Source organism: Fundulus heteroclitus, unplaced genomic scaffold (assembly GCF_011125445.2).
Source record: "Fundulus heteroclitus isolate FHET01 unplaced genomic scaffold, MU-UCD_Fhet_4.1 scaffold_79, whole genome shotgun sequence".
Lineage (NCBI taxonomy): Eukaryota > Metazoa > Chordata > Actinopteri > Cyprinodontiformes > Fundulidae > Fundulus > Fundulus heteroclitus.
In genome coordinates, this window is record NW_023397241.1 from 698,119 (window position 1) to 716,277 (window position 18,159).

Consider the following 18,159-nt stretch of genomic DNA (forward strand, 5'->3'; position numbering starts at 1 on the left):
AGCCTCAGACCGAGCACTGTTCCAATGCTGAGAACGCCAAATCGAGAACGCGACGAATTCCCCGGATGTTGTTCTCGCCCGCCCTCTTTATCGAGCATGCATCAGAGCAGACTTGTGCGTTCTTCAGACTGACCGCTTGCCCAGAATGCACCGCGGCCGCAGCTTGATTTGAGACAGCGCAAACAGAGCTCACAGCGGTAAGTTAAAAAATTCCCTTTTCTGCTGCTGTTGTTCAAAAGTACGTTTCAAGATCGTTTGAGGCGAGAATATTATACTTTTAAGCTTCCCTATGTGGCCTGTTTACAGAGTTAGTGCGTAATTAAAAAAAAGTAGTGTGCATAATACCGCTGGTTATGATTTATTTGTTTTGTGTTTATCTGACTGACGTGTGTTGCTTTATTAACTCAATACTTGCTGGAATAAATTGTAAATGTCTGCCAAGGACGGCAGCAGCATATAAAATAAATAAATAAATACATTCTATGAATGTTTTTCCTATCTAAGTGAGTTTCTTCTGAGTCAGGACACGAATAATTGAGAGGAGAAAGAGGGAAAGAAAATAATAGTAATAATAGTATATGAAAAACCAGACATTTATTTTATACAAATGTTTTATCTTTGGAACAGAATGAAGGTGTAATATATTCAACAAATTATTAACAGTTACTAACATGGTTTAAAACAACGAAATAACTCATTAAGATCTTATACAAACAGACAATGCCTATAAACTTACAATTAAAAATAGTTGGTGGAATGGAAATTAATTTGCGCATTATTTTATGTATTTTTCCAGGTGGTGAAAACAAAAGAAATGAAGCAGCATGTGAACATGACTCCAACTGATCTACATTAGGTCAGGTGTAGTCATGTTCACTTAAACATGCAGCCAGCTGGAGCAGCTCCCTGTCTTCAGCAAACGTCGGGCGGACCTCCAGCGCCCTTAAGAAGATGGAACGCCACCGTGTCTTCAGACCACCAAAGACACGCTCAATGATGTTAATGAGCCTTGGCGTGGTGCCTGTTGTAGCGTGCCTCCACTTGACCTGTACCAAATATAAAATTAACTTGTAATTTAGGTAATATGCTAATCTGTCTTAATCTTCTATCCAATTAATATCATCTATCAATTGTGTGTCATTGCTAGCTCTATTTAAGGACAAAAAGGTAAGAGATCTTACTGGCAAGCTGTTTCCCTATAGGATGCACCACAGACCAGCCAGCAGAGGGTCACCAGCACCTCTATCTCCTGTGGCCATCCATGGACCTTCTGGATGGATAGTAGCTGAAGGAGGAGGACGATGGTGGCCCTTCTTAGCCTGAAGGCTGGTTTCAGGTCCCCTTCATTAAAAAATATTTGGAGGATCGGCACAGAAGTGTTTATCCTCACATATTTTGTTTCTGTTTCTTCCTGTAAATAAAAAATGCCAAATGTTAATTGTTTTTTGTCACGTTTTCTATGCATAAAACTATACCTGTTTAACATGCAGATTATTATAGTTCTCAAGAAAGAAAAGATAAAATGTATAGTGTTGTAAAACTAGTCAAGTATAGTAAATGTAATAAATGGCTTCCCTTCTCTGGTATTTTTACCATTTCACTGAAAAATGAGCTGAACTAACTGCACATAATTTATAGATTAATCACTGTAAAGGTGGACAGACATAAAAATGTTTTTTTTTTTCCTTTCTTAATGATAAATGCTGTGAAGGTCAGGAGGTGCAATAAAGTAGCTTAACCCTACTGTTATTAATGTTAAAACTGGGTCTTCATTTTTATTAATATAGGAAAAATAGTCACAATTTCAACCTGATCACGTTTTTAATATCATCATCAATGGGTTTTTTTTAAAGATAAAAGTAGGAAATAGGCTGTCAATCTTAAAATGCCTACCAGTTGGCAACAGATGGGTGAGCAAAGCCTGCCTTCTGAGCCTCCTCTGCTGCATCAATCTTCTCCTTGCTCGGATTTTCCTCCTCAACTGCATCACCTCCTCTTCAGCCTGCTGGTAAAGTTGACCAACGACCGAAGCAACAGCAATATTGCTCGTATCGCTCATTTTGCTTCTACAAAGTGCTGATTTTTAAAGAAGATTCAATCGCCTCTGCAACTACAACAATTACAACTCCCCACAAAGAAATTCCCGCTGTTGCTTGTTTTATACCCACAGTTCTGTAATTATTTTAGATATTTTTTATACTTTTTAGAAATTAATTTAAATAAAAAACGTTTTCAATAAGATATGATGGTGTAGTGTATAAATAGTTTTGAACGTTAAAGGAATGCTCAAGTGCTGTGGGTGTGATGACGTCACGAGTATACTTCTGTTCCAATGCACAATACGTGCTGCGTGCTCGCGTTCTCGTCAAGTCCGATCTTCCTGTGTTCTTACCGAGAACAGACTTGACGAGAACGCGAGTCCGTACTCGCGTTCTCGTGAATTGAGAAACGGCCACAGCTTCAGTGAGCACGATCCGTACCATCAGCTCATTTGCGCAAGCGCGAACAGAATAACTTCCGGGTCGCCAAAAAAATAATTTAATTACGGTACTGAAAATATTTATTTCTATACTTAAATCATTAAAGAATCCTAAACTATATCGTAAATAAGATATTGAAGACTTTTCTGAAAGAAATTTATACGTTTTACATTCTCTTCATTGTATTGCTTGACGTCATCATCGGATATGCTCCTTTATTTTTTTTTTTTTTTTTTTTTTTTTTTTTTTTTTATTATTAATATATCAAACAAATAGTGTACAAAGACTCGTTGAGGTACAAACATTACAACATGGGTAGAAAACGTTTTCAAAAAATGGGTCTAAACAATAAGAACAGATACATAAACAATAAGGCCAATGAAAGATTATGGAGCAAGATTCAAAACAAAAGAAATGTAGAAATACTGGCAGTTACTTTTTTGGCAGATACAGATTTCAAATGTTTCAGTGAGGTGTAATACAGTTTAAATTGGTTAAGAAAAAAATCAAAACAAGGAGTAGAACCTCTCCATTTACAGCAATGTATATGATATTTGACAAGAAGGAATACAATATTAACCATATCTGATATTTTACTATCAAGGTCATCAACATAATACAATATGTGAGTGATGGTTATTTCTGGGATGTCCTCAATTTTAAGGGACAACCAATTTTTAATGTCTCTCCATAGTTTAAAGGAAAAAGGACAGGAAAAAAAGAGATGATTAAGGGATTCATCCGGAGATTCACAAAAGGCACAGCATGTTAAGTCAAATTTAAATCTTTTGTGCAAAAATTCTGCCACTGGGTAAATATTGTGAGAGATTTTAAAATGAGTCTCTTTAACCTTTGGTGAAACCGGCCATTTAACATACTTAGAGAACGCCTTCTCAAATATAGGCAAATTGGTTGTTTTCAAAAAACTGTTAGAGTAATCATTAAATAATTTGGATTTTAAGGCAGTCACAAGCATCGCATTATTACATTTTTTATCAGTCACACAATATTCTCCGATTTTCAATTTGGGTAAAGATGGATTAACATTTGAATATGTTAAGGTGTTTTGGATGAGATGGATCAGAGCGACAGGAATAGCTTTGCATACTTTTAGATATTCATTACAAGTACAGTACAGATTAAATTTGTTGGTAAAATCTCTATGATTTAGCAAAACACCATTGCTGTCGATTAAATCAGTTACAAACAAAATACCGTTTTCATACCAGTCAGTTTTAAAAATAGATTTTCTATTTATTAATATTGATCTGTTATTCCACACTACGGATCCATGAGGGGTAAAGTTGTGAGTAAATATCATCTTCCAAAAATGTAAAACTTGTTTATGAAAGTTAGACAGCGAAATGTTAATTTTGGTTAATTCAAAATCACATTTAAGCAAGAAATCCAAGCCACCAAGCTTTTTAAATATAGATTTAGGAATATGAAACCACATTGAATTGGAATGAGACAAAAAGGTCTTTAGCCAATTTATCCTAAATGAACCAACCAAAGCCTCAAAATCTAAAGCTCTAATACCACCTTTATCATAATCTTTAACGAGATGTGATCGTCGTAGATAGTGAGTTTTATTCCTCCAGATAAATTGAAAGATTATTGAATTGGCTTTTCTAATATTTTTGTCAGAAATAAAAGCAGAATGGCATGGATAAATTAATTTAGATACTCCTTCAGCTTTGGATAAAAGAGTTCGTCCAAAAATAGTCAGATCTCTCGTTAACCAATGACTCAAAGATCTCTTCATGCCATTTAAGCAACTACCAATGTTTTCCTCCTCTCTTCTAATAACATTTTTCGAAATTAATATTCCCAGGTATTTAACTTCGGACTTAACTGTAATAGAGGCAAGAGACGCCTCAGAGCTGGAATGGATCGGCAAAAGTTCGCATTTATTAATATTGAGAGACAGACCAGACGCTTTGGAAAACTTTGAAATGGATTTAAGCGCAACGTCTACCATAGTTTTATCTCTTAGAAAAATTGTTGTGTCATCAGCAAATTGACTTATTTTGAATTCCCTGTCAAAAACTTTGATTCCATGAAAATTTGAATTTTTCATAATTAGTAAGGTAAGCATTTGCGTTGTTAGTATAAATAATTTAGGTGAAATTGGGCAACCCTGTCTGATTCCTCTTGACATAGAGAAACTAGGTGTCATACTTGTTCCCAAGGAAACTGAACTACTTATATCACTGTAAAATAACCTAATTATGTTACAAAAGTTTTCCCCAAAGCCAAAATATTTTAAGGTTTTTATTATAAAGCAATGTTCCAGTGAGTCAAAAGCCTTAAAGAAATCCAGAAATAAAATAAAACTGTCACTATCAATAAAGTTCCGATAATCAATCATATCAAAAATCAGTCTAGTATGATGATGGATATTTCTTCCCTTTAAAAAGGCTGACTGGCACTCATTAATAATCGAACCTAATCCACTGTTTAAGCGATTGGCATAAACAAGAGCTAAAATTTTGTAGTCTGTACATAAAAGAGTGATCGGTCTCCAATTGTCCAGTGATAAAGGATCTTTGTTGGCTTTGGGGATCAGAGTAATCAAACCTCGCTTCATAGTGGGAGAAAGATTATTGTTTGAAATGCATTCCAGCAGGGCCTCAAATAATAGTTTTCGTAAATCTTTCCAAAAGAAAGTATAAAATTCTGTAGTTAACCCGTCTAGGCCTGGAGATTTACCCTTTGCCATTTTTTGTATTGCTACGTCAAGCTCTTCAATTCTTAAGTCATCTTCCATAACATTTTTAAAATCAAGATTAATTTTTTCAACAGAATCCTGAATTTCATCGAAAAAAGACTGGCAGTTGGATTCCGAATACTTAGAACAATAAAGATTGCTATAAAAATGTTTAACTGTGGCATGTATTAAATCCAGGTCTTCAGTGATATTACCATTAATAATTAGTTTCTGAATCTTCTTTTTGGACTGTCTCTGCTTCTCAAGATTGAAAAAATATGAAGAGTTCTTTTCCCCGTCTTCAATCCACCGAGCCCTGGAGCGAATGAAAGCCCCCCTAGCTTTATCTAGAAAAACATCATCTAGTTGAGATTTGAAAACATCGAGCTGACTCAGCTCCTCAGACGATAAAACTGGGTTTGAACATAGAGAATTAATATTGCCAATAAGTTGGGATTGTTTCTGTCTCCTCAGTTTTGAAGCAAGTTTGCCTGTCTTTATCGCTGTAGTCCTGACATTAAATTTGAACCATTCCCACTTATTTAAGGGCGACAGATCCATTATTGAGATATCCTGAAGAAGTTTCAGAACTTCTGCACAAAACCTTTTATTATTCAGTAGATTACTATTACATTTCCAAGTTAAATTTGAAGGTGGTTTCGATTTACTTAAGGAGAGAAGCAAGGTGACTGAACAATGATCTGTTAGAGGAGCGGCTGAGATTTCACAGCTTGAAATATTATTTAACATATTATGAGGGATTAACCAGTAATCTAGCCTAGAGCTCTGGCCATTTCCAGAAGGATTGAACCAGGAGTATTGTCTGGTATCAGGATTTCTAATCCTCCAGCAGTCTGTCAAATTTGTATTAGAGGTCAAGTTTACAAAAATATCGTCGTATATATGGTGCTGCCCCCGGGTGGGGAGACGGTCAATCGATCCATCTGGAGTTACATTGAAATCTCCACCCAAAACAACCTGATCAGTGGCATATTTTGTTTTCCATTGTTTTATCATTTCTCCGATGTCAGCAAAAAATATACTATTCGTCGCTTTAATATTATATCCATATACACACACCAGAATTATCTTATTTCCACCAATCTCCACTATTACAGTTACCCAGTGGCCATTTGTATCACTGATATGCTCCAACAAAGAACCTGGGAATTTATGAAACATAATCATAACCCCAGCAGAATGTGAAGTACCATGACTGAAATAAATATGGTCACCCCATTGAAGTTTCCAAAATTTAGCCTCCTCATTGGATGAATGAGTTTCCTGCAGAAAAAAACAATTTGCCTTTTGCTCTTTGCAATAAAGAAAAGTAGCCTTACGTTTGACATTATTTTTCAACCCCCTAGCATTAAGTGAAAGTAAAGACAACATGAAATAAACACAGTAGTTGTGCAAAAACTAAGCTCAGGAACGATGAGCAGGAATGAGATAACAGCCAATAACAATTATAAGGAAAAGTGCAATAGCCCTTTAAACAAATACGAACATATTATGCCATACCAGTGGCAGTAAAGAGGCACGGCGGAGTACTTAGTCAGGGTCCACTCTTCGATTATCGATCAGAGCGAAACCTTCCTTCAAATAGGCACGTTTGCCACGGCTCCTGGCTTCCCGAACCAGGGGCCACAGTTTAGCCCGGGCGATCCTGTCCTCCTTGGAAAAGTCCTCTCTGAAGCTGATGTGCATTTCTTTACAAACGTTAGCATCTTTGGATTTTTTCCAGACCTCATCTCGCATGGTTCGTAACCCGAACTGGATGATGACGGCTCTGGGACGGTTGTTAGCCGAAGCGGCGTCGGCTTTTTTCCCCAATCTGTGAACGGTGTCGACCGTATCCCGAAGCCTATCCACGGAGACAGGAATGATCCTCGTGAGGATCCCGATGATGGAATTCCGTATGTTTTCATCATCTTTCTCAGGCAGTCCAGTCACTCTCAGGTTCCAGCGTCTCTTGTAACGAGCATGGTCCTCACAGGAGATCCTCAGCGCTGTGTTTTCTTTTTTGAGAAGGTTCACCGTAGCTTGAAGCTCTGCTATGGCTTTCTTATTTACATCAATGGCGACAGTATTAGCTTCAATACGTTTTTCAATACTTCTCAAAATTTCAGTCTGATTATCCATCTTTGTATTAAGCTCTCCTATCGCTCGAAGAATAGCGTTCGCTGTGTCTTCCTTACATTCAGTCTCCTGTAGCTTCATTTTCTTTTTAGTTTTGTTCTTAATAGGTGTATGCTCCCGGTTTACCTTTTGATCTTTACAAGAAGGATCAGTCGCGGCCCCAGTCAACTCCATTTCTTCAATAACATCATCATCGCAAGCCTCTTGAAGAGCCGACCGGCTGTAGTCGTGGTCAGACATACTTGCCTCCGTATACAAATTCACAGACGGTGAAAAAAGCAACAGGAAGGCTGAATTTGTTTCAAAAAGTTGTTAAACTAAGGACAAAAACCCCAAGGCGCTCTAAGACAGGGGCTAAAGCACAAAACAAGGTTAAATTTTGGCTAAAAAAAGACTGTATGCTAGAGCCTGCAAAAACACCACCTCTCACTCCGCCATCTTGGGACCTCTCATCCATCGGATATGCTCCAGCAACCTCCAGTCCGGGAATATATCATTGCATAACGTTTATCTGTATTGTCTGAATTCACTCTGTTAGTTTTATTGGTTGTTCAAACAGGACTGGAAAAAAAATATTTAATTCTTAATTATACGGTGAATTTTGTTATACAAATAATCTTGTTCTAAACATTTATTTTATCAGAAAGTTAAAATTATCGATTGAGAAATTAGCGCCCTCTGGTGTACACATCATAAACTAGAGAAGACCTCGTGATTATAGTAGCCGCATTGTATTTTTTTTTTACAAAAACGAGCAGGGAATAGAACAAAGAACACACATAAAGCGAAGGCATACTTTATTAAAATACATTTATTAAGCACAAAATACATACATATGCAAATCAAATAAATGATAAAAGAAACTTCAAACTTCAAAAAAATTCAAAATCAAATACGTTTCTGTACTCCTATATGTATTTATAGCTGGGGGTTTATGTACTTTAAGAAATGGTTTATACATTTTTATTTCCCTAACCACAACTGGGAAACATTTTTGCTAATAAAAAAAACAAAAAACAATGTATTTTTTATGTATTTCTGTTGTTTATTTTTTAGAATATGCATTATTGCCGCAAATACAAAGATTTACAAAAAGAAACCCCTGCCTCAAAAAAATAGAAAAGAATAAAAAAGTTGAGCTAGTTTTGCGTTTTAATTATGTGCAGGAAAATCTGATGTGAAATGCAGAAGGGGTGTCTGCCAACTCATCTTTGTTTCGTGTTGCGGTCCATTGAAGGTTATCCGATGCCTCTGTCTTTGTCCCAGCAATTAGTTGTCCCTTTTCAGTCCTCATGTCTCAGTTCAGCACCACAACATCGTTCCAGGATGAGCATTGTCCATGAATCTTCTTTCTCCAATCGTTGTGTCTGAAACCACAAGGAAATCTGCCAGCATTTTGCCAATATGGATTTTGTCCAAAATCAAATTGTCCAATACAAGAATTGTCTATCTTCATCCGTAGTGTAGTGTAAATAAGTTGAAAAGAAAAAATCAAAACAAAAATTACAAGAAAACTGTCTCAAAACAAAATCAACCACATCGTTCCCTCTAAAACAAAATTATTCTTGAAGTTCTTCACCTTTACCCCAGATCTTGATCCCTTAAAAATTTATCCAAGCAAAATATTTTACAGACAGTTCAACCTGTTTGTATAAGTTCAATAATAAAAAACATTTCTCTTAACCTTGTAGCATCACATTCCCCATTAAACCTCTATGCAGCTTCTGCAAAAATTACTGATTTTTTGTCCAGAATTTGATTAAAAACTGGATTAGGCAGGAGTCAAGTACATCACCTTTTTCTCCGTCCCCTGGACCACTGTGGCACCGCTTGGTACTAACTTGTCTCTGAGAATGCCTAAGAAAAGAGACTAAAATCTCTCCGTTAGCACATTCCAATTATATATGACCAGGTTTCCTTGCAAGAAAAAAGCAGAAAACAGGATAGAAATGTTAATGTGAGTCAGTAGAGAGGGCAGCAGTGGGAAGGGGTAGATGAACAATTTCCAAGCCACCTTCTTACCGCTAGAAGGATACTGAATACTAAATTGTACTTTATAACTAAATTTGCCTTGCCTTGCCCAGAAGGTCTCAATATTACCTTTCATAAGTTTGTTAAACTTAGCATAATTTAGTCACTTTTGTCAATCCCTGCACGTCCATTTTAGATCATGACTTCTTACCATACGGCCTGAAAGAGCTCACTTTCCAGAGTCTTCTGTTGGAACAAAGGTGGCTTTACAGTTTCATCTCACATCATCTGAAAGAAGTAACTCAGAGAAAAACAATTCTGTTAGTGTATTAGGTGACAAAAGAAAACCTGGTCTTTTTAGTGTCTTGGTTCTTAACGTGATGTGTCTAAGTTCTCGGTTGGTCCAGGGGATGTAGGAATCTCTTGTTCCTTTTCTTTCAGCGTTTTGTATTAAAACTTCTCCTTTTCTTAAATAATCTGCCGAACAACCTTGAATGTTGTCACTTTTTTGCCACTGGTGATGCAAAAATTAAAGCAAAGGAATCATTTAACAAAGAAATAATCAAAAATGCACAAAACAATAAAAACCCGAAAGTAAAAAGTCTCCCAAGGAGTGCATTATGTGTGTTCCAATATCTTACAGCATTCTTTTGATTTCTTTCTAGCTCTTTCGATCATGCAAACTTAGTTATTAATGCTTTTCAATCTTAAATGGTCAAGGGTGAAACTTTAAAGCAACCATTTTCTCTTTCAGGCTTTTGAGCTTCTAGTGTTTTTCTATACATGATAAGAGTTTTCCCCGTAATTCAGCACATTGAGAAGGCTACCCAAAAACAAACCGAGATTAGAAGTAGAATCTAACCCTTCACAAGCTGGCTTTATTTTATTTTTTCCCTCTGACATACTTTTCGTGCTCCCAGCCTTGCCATAACATTCAGATGTTTACATCATGGTCAGATTTGTTTATCATATCTTTTGTCCTGCTTCAGGTTAAACTGACCCTCTGAGGCTTGCCTCAGCTCAGCATAACTAATAACATCAGATGCTTTTGTAACTGATGACATGCTTAATGTGGCCTTGTGATATCTTGACACTTCTCTAAATTTCTCATTAGCTGCATTCAAATCCCAAGTAAAAAGAAATAAAATAAATGAATCGAAAACCCTTAGAAAAGCAATTCATATTTAGTTCCATACAGGTTTGTTCAAAGCACAGTTTTCCCTCATCTATTTAAATCAAAAATCTTGTATATCTAAACTTCCTTCAACTGGACTGGTTTGTGATGAATCATTATTATCACAAGTAATGAGATCTCAGTAATTTTAAATTACTTTAGGGCTAAAAAACAAGTGATAGGATCTCAGCCTAAATTTGTAAAACAGTAAACTTAACAAGCTTATGTAAAGCTTATTACCACAAACACACGCAGGCCTTTACTTCTGACAGGGAGGAAGGGCTGGTCAGATCCTAACGACGGTTAGGGCAGCTTCTTTCAAAATGCCCTGGGTAACCACACGTCCAGCACAAGGGCATATCATAATCTTTGGTTGGTCCCTTTCTATTATTTCTGTACTGCGGTGTATCTCTGCTGGGAATTTGTCCCCATGGAGGTCTCTGATACATCTGAAATGGGACATCTGGAGGGAGGGATCCCACAAACTGGTCTGAACCAAACACAGGTGTCGGGGCCATAACCATCTGAGCTTTTGCGACATTCTTCTTCCTCCTCCTTTTACTTTGATTGTCTCTCAGCTGTTTTAGCTGTTCAGCTACAAGTTGTTTTTCTAACTTCTCTAAATCACTGTTAAGTTGCTTCATGTTGTTTTCATCCATATTCAGCTGATGTACCAAAGCAGCCATCCATTGATTTAAAGGCATATCATAACTCGCAACCATTCTGTCCATGTACGTCCTAACAATTTCTGTTTGACCTTCTAACATTGCCTGTTTAAAGAGTTGCTGCAGCGTGACTGATAACGGGCAAGAGCCCGTCTGGTCTTCCCATACTTTCAACATTCTGTTCACATATGCTGAAGCCGTCTCCCCTGCACAACGTGTAGTGTCATTTAAAAGGCCAGAATCCATACTTACCGGATAAAACGCCCTCAGTGTGCTCCAAAGTTGCCGTGCCACCGGGGCCAGAGGGGCAGCTGCTCCTAGTTCGTCAGTTCCAGCAGAAACTTCAACCGCATGTACCTCATGTGGCTTCAGGTATGCTGATAAGCCAGTCCTCACATCACCAATAGCCAATACATACCCGCTTAAAGTCTCCACGAATGCTTTGATCCAAAGGTGCGCCCCTTTTCTTGGATCAGGGAACATGTGCCTCAGATGAACGTTGTCAGCACATGAAAGAGGGCTGTAACCAGCTGCATTCTCCTGTCCTGTAGCACTGTGAGTCTGAAACAATGGCAGTTGCACATTTTGTTTTGTTGCAGGTAAAGAAAGATCAGTTTTGTTAGAATGCAGATTATATCTGGGACCCTTTTCCTCCCTGTATTCGCGTGTGTCATCGATTTTCATAACATCTGTGTCATCTGGTTCTGCAGTTTTAAGAGCGTGTCTTACCACTTGTTCTATCGCAACCCGTAGCTGGTCTCGTTTGTGTCCCTCTAACCTACTTTTTCCATGTATCGGTCTTGCGTCACAGCTTATCTGTCCCCCACATAACTCTATACCAGGCACCTGCACTGAAGGGTCTGATGAAGTCACCACACTCCTGGCCTTGGATAACAGTTCTCCACTTTGGAGAGTTGTGTACTTACCTTCTTGTTTGAAAGAAGATGATTCCCTTACCCCCTGCAGATTTTCACTCTCTTGTTGATTGTCGAGGCCTGAGAAGCAAATGCTGAAATACAGTTTAGTTAGTTTTATCATGCCTGCTATTTTGATTTCCTCTTTCTGGTATCTTTCTCGAACAAACTCACCTGCATCTGCCGTTTCTACTTGTGCTTGGGCTAGTCTATTTTTTAACATCTGCAAATAGTAAGTGCACATTTGGGCTACGGGTGGAGGTCCTTCTGTATCACCAAAAACCCCGTCTCCCCTCATTTTTTCACACCACTCCTCAAATTGTTTTAAATGGTTTTCAGCATCTTTGTGTGGAAAGCTTGCCATTATGCTCCCTTTTCCTGCCTCCAGCAGTGTTCCTAAAGAACACCCCTGGAGCTCATTTTCTACCTGATTCTCAGCCATTCCTGTTATGAACGTGAATCAGGCAAACCCAGTATTCAAACCCAACAAGTGAGGTTAAGGCAAAAAACAGGATTTTAATAATGAAAACAGGGACAGGCGGGCTCAATAGTCAAAAGGGCAGTCCAAAATCCGGTACACAAAAAGCAGTCCAAAATAGGCAGAGGTACAGACAGGGCAAAGCAAGCTCGGATAACCATGGGACAGAAACTAGTCGGTAAACCGGTAAATCAGTCAGACAGGGCAGGAAAAACAGATCAGGGAACAGGCTGGCTCAGAATCAAAGGCAATCGGGTTTGCATCAACAGGTCACACAAGAAAGGAACGCTGGAACAAAACTCACCGTGGCTCGTTAATGATCTGGCGGAGAACTAAAGACCGAGGCAGAACTATATAGTGAAGTGCACAGGTGAAATGGAGTGAAAACTAATTACCGGGAAACAGCTGGAACTAATCAGAGGCAGGGAAGTGACTGACAGTGAACTGAACTGATAGGTTGGTGACTGCTGACAGGGGAGTGAGCTGGCAGGTGAACAGAACTGAGCTAAAAGCTTACAGAACCCTAACAGATAGTATAACACAAAGAACAAAATCAAACCACAACAAAACTCAAACTATTCCATGAATCAAAACTAAGACAGAACCTAAAATCATGACAGAACCCCCTCCTTAAGGCCGGATTCCAGACGGCCTAAAGCAAAAAAAAAAAAAAAGACAGACTAGATCGGGTGGGTGGAGGGAGGTGCAGGACGGAGGGCTAGAATCAAACAAATGTCCAAATACAAACTAAAACAAAGCAAGACGAATCAAGTTCTCAGGCGGGCGTCCAGGAGGACGGCCCCGACGAGTCAGGTTCTCAGGCGGGCGTCCAGGAGGACGACCCCGGCGAGTCAGGTTCTCAGGCGGGCGTCCAGGAGGACGACCCCGGCGTGTCAGGTTCTCAGGCGGGCGTCCAGGAGGACGACCCCGGCGTGTCAGGTTCTCAGGCGGGCGTCCAGGAGGACGACCCAGCCGTGTCAGGTTCTCCGGCGGGCGTCCAGGAGGACGACCCAGGCGTGTCAGGTTGTCCGGCGGACGTCCCGAAGGACGGCCTCGGCGTGTCAGGTTGTCCGGCGGACGTCCCGAAGGACGGCCTCGGCGTGTCAGGTTGTCCGGCGGACGTCCCGAAGGACGGCCTCGGCGTGTCAGGTTGTCCGGCGGACGTCCTCGGCGTGTCAGGCTCTCCGGCGGACGTCCTCGGCGTGTCAGGCTCTCCGGCGGACGTCCTCGGCGTGTCAGGCTCTCCGGCGGACGTCCTCGGCGTGTCAGGCTCTCCGGCGGACGTCCTAGGCGTGTCAGGTTCTCCGGCGGACGTCCCGGCGGACGACCCCTGTGAGACAGGTAATCCGGCGGGTGTCCTGTAGGACGGCCCCGGTTAGCAAAGATGTCCGGCGGCCGGTGGCGGAACAGGTCTCTCATAGACCGGCGGCGGAGCATGTCTCTCGGAGACCGGCGGCGGAGCAGCAACCTCTGAGGCCGGCGGCAGAACAGGACCCTCAGGAACCGACGCCTGGAGAGAGAGAGAACAGAACCTGGCGCCGGACTAAGAGCTAGAAGAGACGCCTGGCTAAAGAGTTCAGGAGGCACCTGGCTCAAGAGTTCAGGAGGCGCCTGGCTACAGAGTTCAGGAGGCGCCTGGCTACAGAGTTCAGGAGGCGCCTGGCTACAGAGTTCAGGAGGCGCCTGGCTACAGAGTTCAGGAGGCGCCTGGCTACAGAGTTCAGGAGGAGCCTGGCTACAGAGTTCAGGGAGAGCCTGGCTACAGAGTTCAGGAAGAGCCTGGCTACAGAGTTCAGGAGGAGTCTGGCTACAGGCTTCAGGTTCAGTCGGCCCCTGGCTACTGGCTTCAGGTTCAGTCGGCCCCTGGCTACTGGCTTCAGGTTCAGTCGGCCCCTGGCTACTGGCTTCAGGTTCAGACGGCCCCTGGCTACTGGCTTCAGGTTCAGACGGCCCCTGGCTACTGGCTTCAGGTTCAGACGGCCCCTGGCTACTGGCTTCAGGTTCAGACGGCCCCTGGCTACAGGCTACAGGTTCAGACGGGGCCTGGCTACAGGCTACAGGTTCAGACGGGGCCTGGCTACAGGCTTCAGCTGCTCCCAGACCCTTTAACACCCAGAACCTCAGCAGTAACCTTTCCAGAACCTCTGACAAAGAGAGCTTGGCCAGCCACTTGGGAAATTGGCTGTCAAGCCAAAGATGAGGGGGTAAGAGCTTCAGAAGAGGTCCAGGGGCCTCTAAGTCTCCATGGGGCTCTGGGTGCTTGTCTTCTCGGCGAGGCCCCCGACGGAGCTTGTTGTTCGGGCGAGGGCCACGACGCCGCTTGTCGTCTGGGCGAGGGCCACGGCGCCGCTTGTCGTCTGGGCGAGGGCCACGGCGCCGCTTGTCGTCTGGGCGAGGGCCACGGCGCCGCTTGTCGTCTGGGCGAGGGCCACGGCGCCGCTTGTCGTCTGGGCGAGGGCCACGGCGCCCAGTGTCCCGATGAGCCCCCGAGTTGCGGCCTGAAAGAGGGCTCGTCTGAACCCCCTCATCGTGGGCCAGTGGTAGACCCTCCTGGGTTCCCACGTCGCAGACTGGCGGCAGACCCTCCTGGGTTCCCACGTCGCAGACTGGCGGCGGACCCTCCTGGGTTCCCACGTCGCAGACTGGCGGCGGACCCTCCTGGGTTCCCACGTCGCAGACTGGCGGCGGACCCTCCTGGGTTCCCACGTCGCGGCCCGGCGGCGGACCCTCCTGGGTTGCAGCGTCTCGGGCCGACTGCGGACCCTCCTGGGTTGCAGCGTCTCGGGCCGGCTGCGGACCCTCCTGGGTTGCAGCGTCTCGGGCCGGCTGTGGACCCTCCTGGGTTGCAGCGTCTCGGGCCGGCTGCGGACCCTCCTGGGTTGCAGCGTCTCGGACCGGCTGCGGACCCTCCTGGGTTGCAGCGTCTCGGGCCGGCTGCGGACCCTCCTGGGTTGCAGCGTCTCGGGCCGGCTGCGGACCCTCCGGGGTTGCAGCGTCTCGGGCCGGCTGCGGACCCTCCGGGGTTGCAGCGTCTCGGACCGGCTGCGGACCCTCCGGGGTTGCAGCGTCTTGGGCCGGCTGCGGAGCCTCCGGGGTTGCAGCGTCTCGGGCCGGCTGCGGACCCTCCGGGGTTGCAGCGTCTCGGACCGGCTGTGGACCCTCCGGGGTTGCAGCGTCTTGGGCCGGCTGCGGACCCTCCGGGGTTGCAGCGTCTTGGGCCGGCTGCGCAGACAGTGCTGCCTTATAGCTGCCGGAGGCCGGCACTGGAGCTGAGGTAGGAGGCGGGTCCTCTGGGACAGGTGCAGGTGCCGGGGCGTCGGCTGGACCCTTGGGGACAGGATTGAGTCCACTATAGAAACCCTGGAGAGCCGCTCTATAGTGCCCCTCGACCTCCTTTAATTTTGCCTCCAGCTCCTCTGAATACTGGCAGAAAAGAGCCTCCCTAAGGTCTTTAATAATAGGGGCAAAAGCTCTTAACTGGTCCTCCAGAGCCAGATCCTCAGCATCACGGGCGCCACCAGGAGGCGCTGTGGGCTGCTCAGCTCTGGGGAGCACCGGACTCCGATCCACTGGGCAGGAAGTGGCAACGGACGGGCGCGGTACTGACTCGCCTGTCGGCCGAACAGAACGGGTGAAGGAGCGAACCCACAGGTTTCCAGTCCCCTCCTCCGACGGCGGGACGGCAGGACTTGCTGGAGGTTTGATCCTGTCGGTAGAGCCGGGATCGGCGGAGCCCACAGCGTTCCCTGCATCTCCTCCTCTGGAGGGAGAGAGAGAAAAAGATCCGGGCGAAGATCCCGCACCACCTCCGCTTCGACCTCCATAAACAAAGTTGGGTCTGGATAAAACCCATGGGCAGAGCCGACAGCGGTGTCGCTGGGTGAGTGATCCCCTCTATTCTGAGCAGAACCTGAATTAGTGACAAAAAGCCCTCCCAATCGTAAGCTCGGAGCAGGCAGCGGGTTACTGCTGCTGCGGCTGCTGGAGAGATGGCGTCTGGGACCGATACCAGTGGGACAGAACGCCAATCTGGAACCCTCCCAAGCCATAGCGTGTGGAGGGGGAAAAAAAAAAAAAAAAAAACCTCTAAAAACTTGTTGGGCGATAGGTTTTAGTTGGGCCAGATCATTCTGTTATGAACGTGAATCAGGCAAACCCAGTATTCAAACCCAACAAGTGAGGTTAAGGCAAAAAACAGGATTTTAATAATGAAAACAGGGACAGGCGGGCTCAATAGTCAAAAGGGCAGTCCAAAATCCGGTACACAAAAAGCAGTCCAAAATAGGCAGAGGTACAGACAGGGCAAAGCAAGCTCGGATAACCATGGGACAGAAACTAGTCGGTAAACCGGTAAATCAGTCAGACAGGGCAGGAAAAACAGATCAGGGAACAGGCTGGCTCAGAATCAAAGGCAATCGGGTTTGCATCAACAGGTCACACAAGAAAGGAACGCTGGAACAAAACTCACCGTGGCTCGTTAATGATCTGGCGGAGAACTAAAGACCGAGGCAGAACTATATAGTGAAGTGCACAGGTGAAATGGAGTGAAAACTAATTACCGGGAAACAGCTGGAACTAATCAGAGGCAGGGAAGTGACTGACAGTGAACTGAACTGATAGGTTGGTGACTGCTGACAGGGGAGTGAGCTGGCAGGTGAACAGAACTGAGCTAAAAGCTTACAGAACCCTAACAGATAGTATAACACAAAGAACAAAATCAAACCACAACAAAACTCAAACTATTCCATGAATCAAAACTAAGACAGAACCTAAAATCATGACAATTCCAGCACTCACACGTCTTGGCCAACCTGCTGGGACAGCGTCCTGACCCCGGTCCAATGAGAGCTTATTTTTTATCTCTCAGACACCAAAACTTATTATGTTCCTATATGCCTTATTATTGTGTTTTTACACGGCAGTTTCAATGAGCCAGTGTACTCAGGATGAGCAGGTTATATGTCACCTGAACAGGTGCACCCTTCACTCTTCACTTCCACGGCTCAATGATAGTAACGTGTCTCTCACACACACACACACACACACTCACACTCTCTGGCCAATCTTTAGTTAACTCCGTACGTACCTTCGCTCTTGCTGGTTGTGTGTGCGTCCAGCTCACGGGTTTATTCCGGTCTTCCTGTTTCTAAAACAGGTCACGGTATATAAAAAGATATCTTGAACTCACTGGCTGATTTTCTATATTCGTCTGTAATCTGGGTTTTAACAGAGCCACCCTCCGTCAAACCTCCGCATTCACACCATTGTGTATTTGCCTGGTCTTGTTCTCAATCTCATACGCGCTCGTTTTTCGAAAGGGCAGCTTTTATATTTCCGCGAAGACGAAAGATTTTATGTTAGTCCCCGCGAAAGATAAGGGGCTCTAAACCCGCATTTCTAGGCTACACGATGTTTTAGAAGCCACGCGTAATGGCGTGCCTGTCAGAATGGCCGCTTTTATGCTAGACACAGAGGAAGACGTATTTTCCTCTGTGCCTAACAAGGGACCTCTAAACCCAATATTCTCAAGGTTCACAGTATTTTCAGAAACCTGGCCAAGGTTTCCCGGACTTTCACCTCTGTGACCGCACGCAAATCCCAAGTTCTTATCGACACGTTTGCAAACTA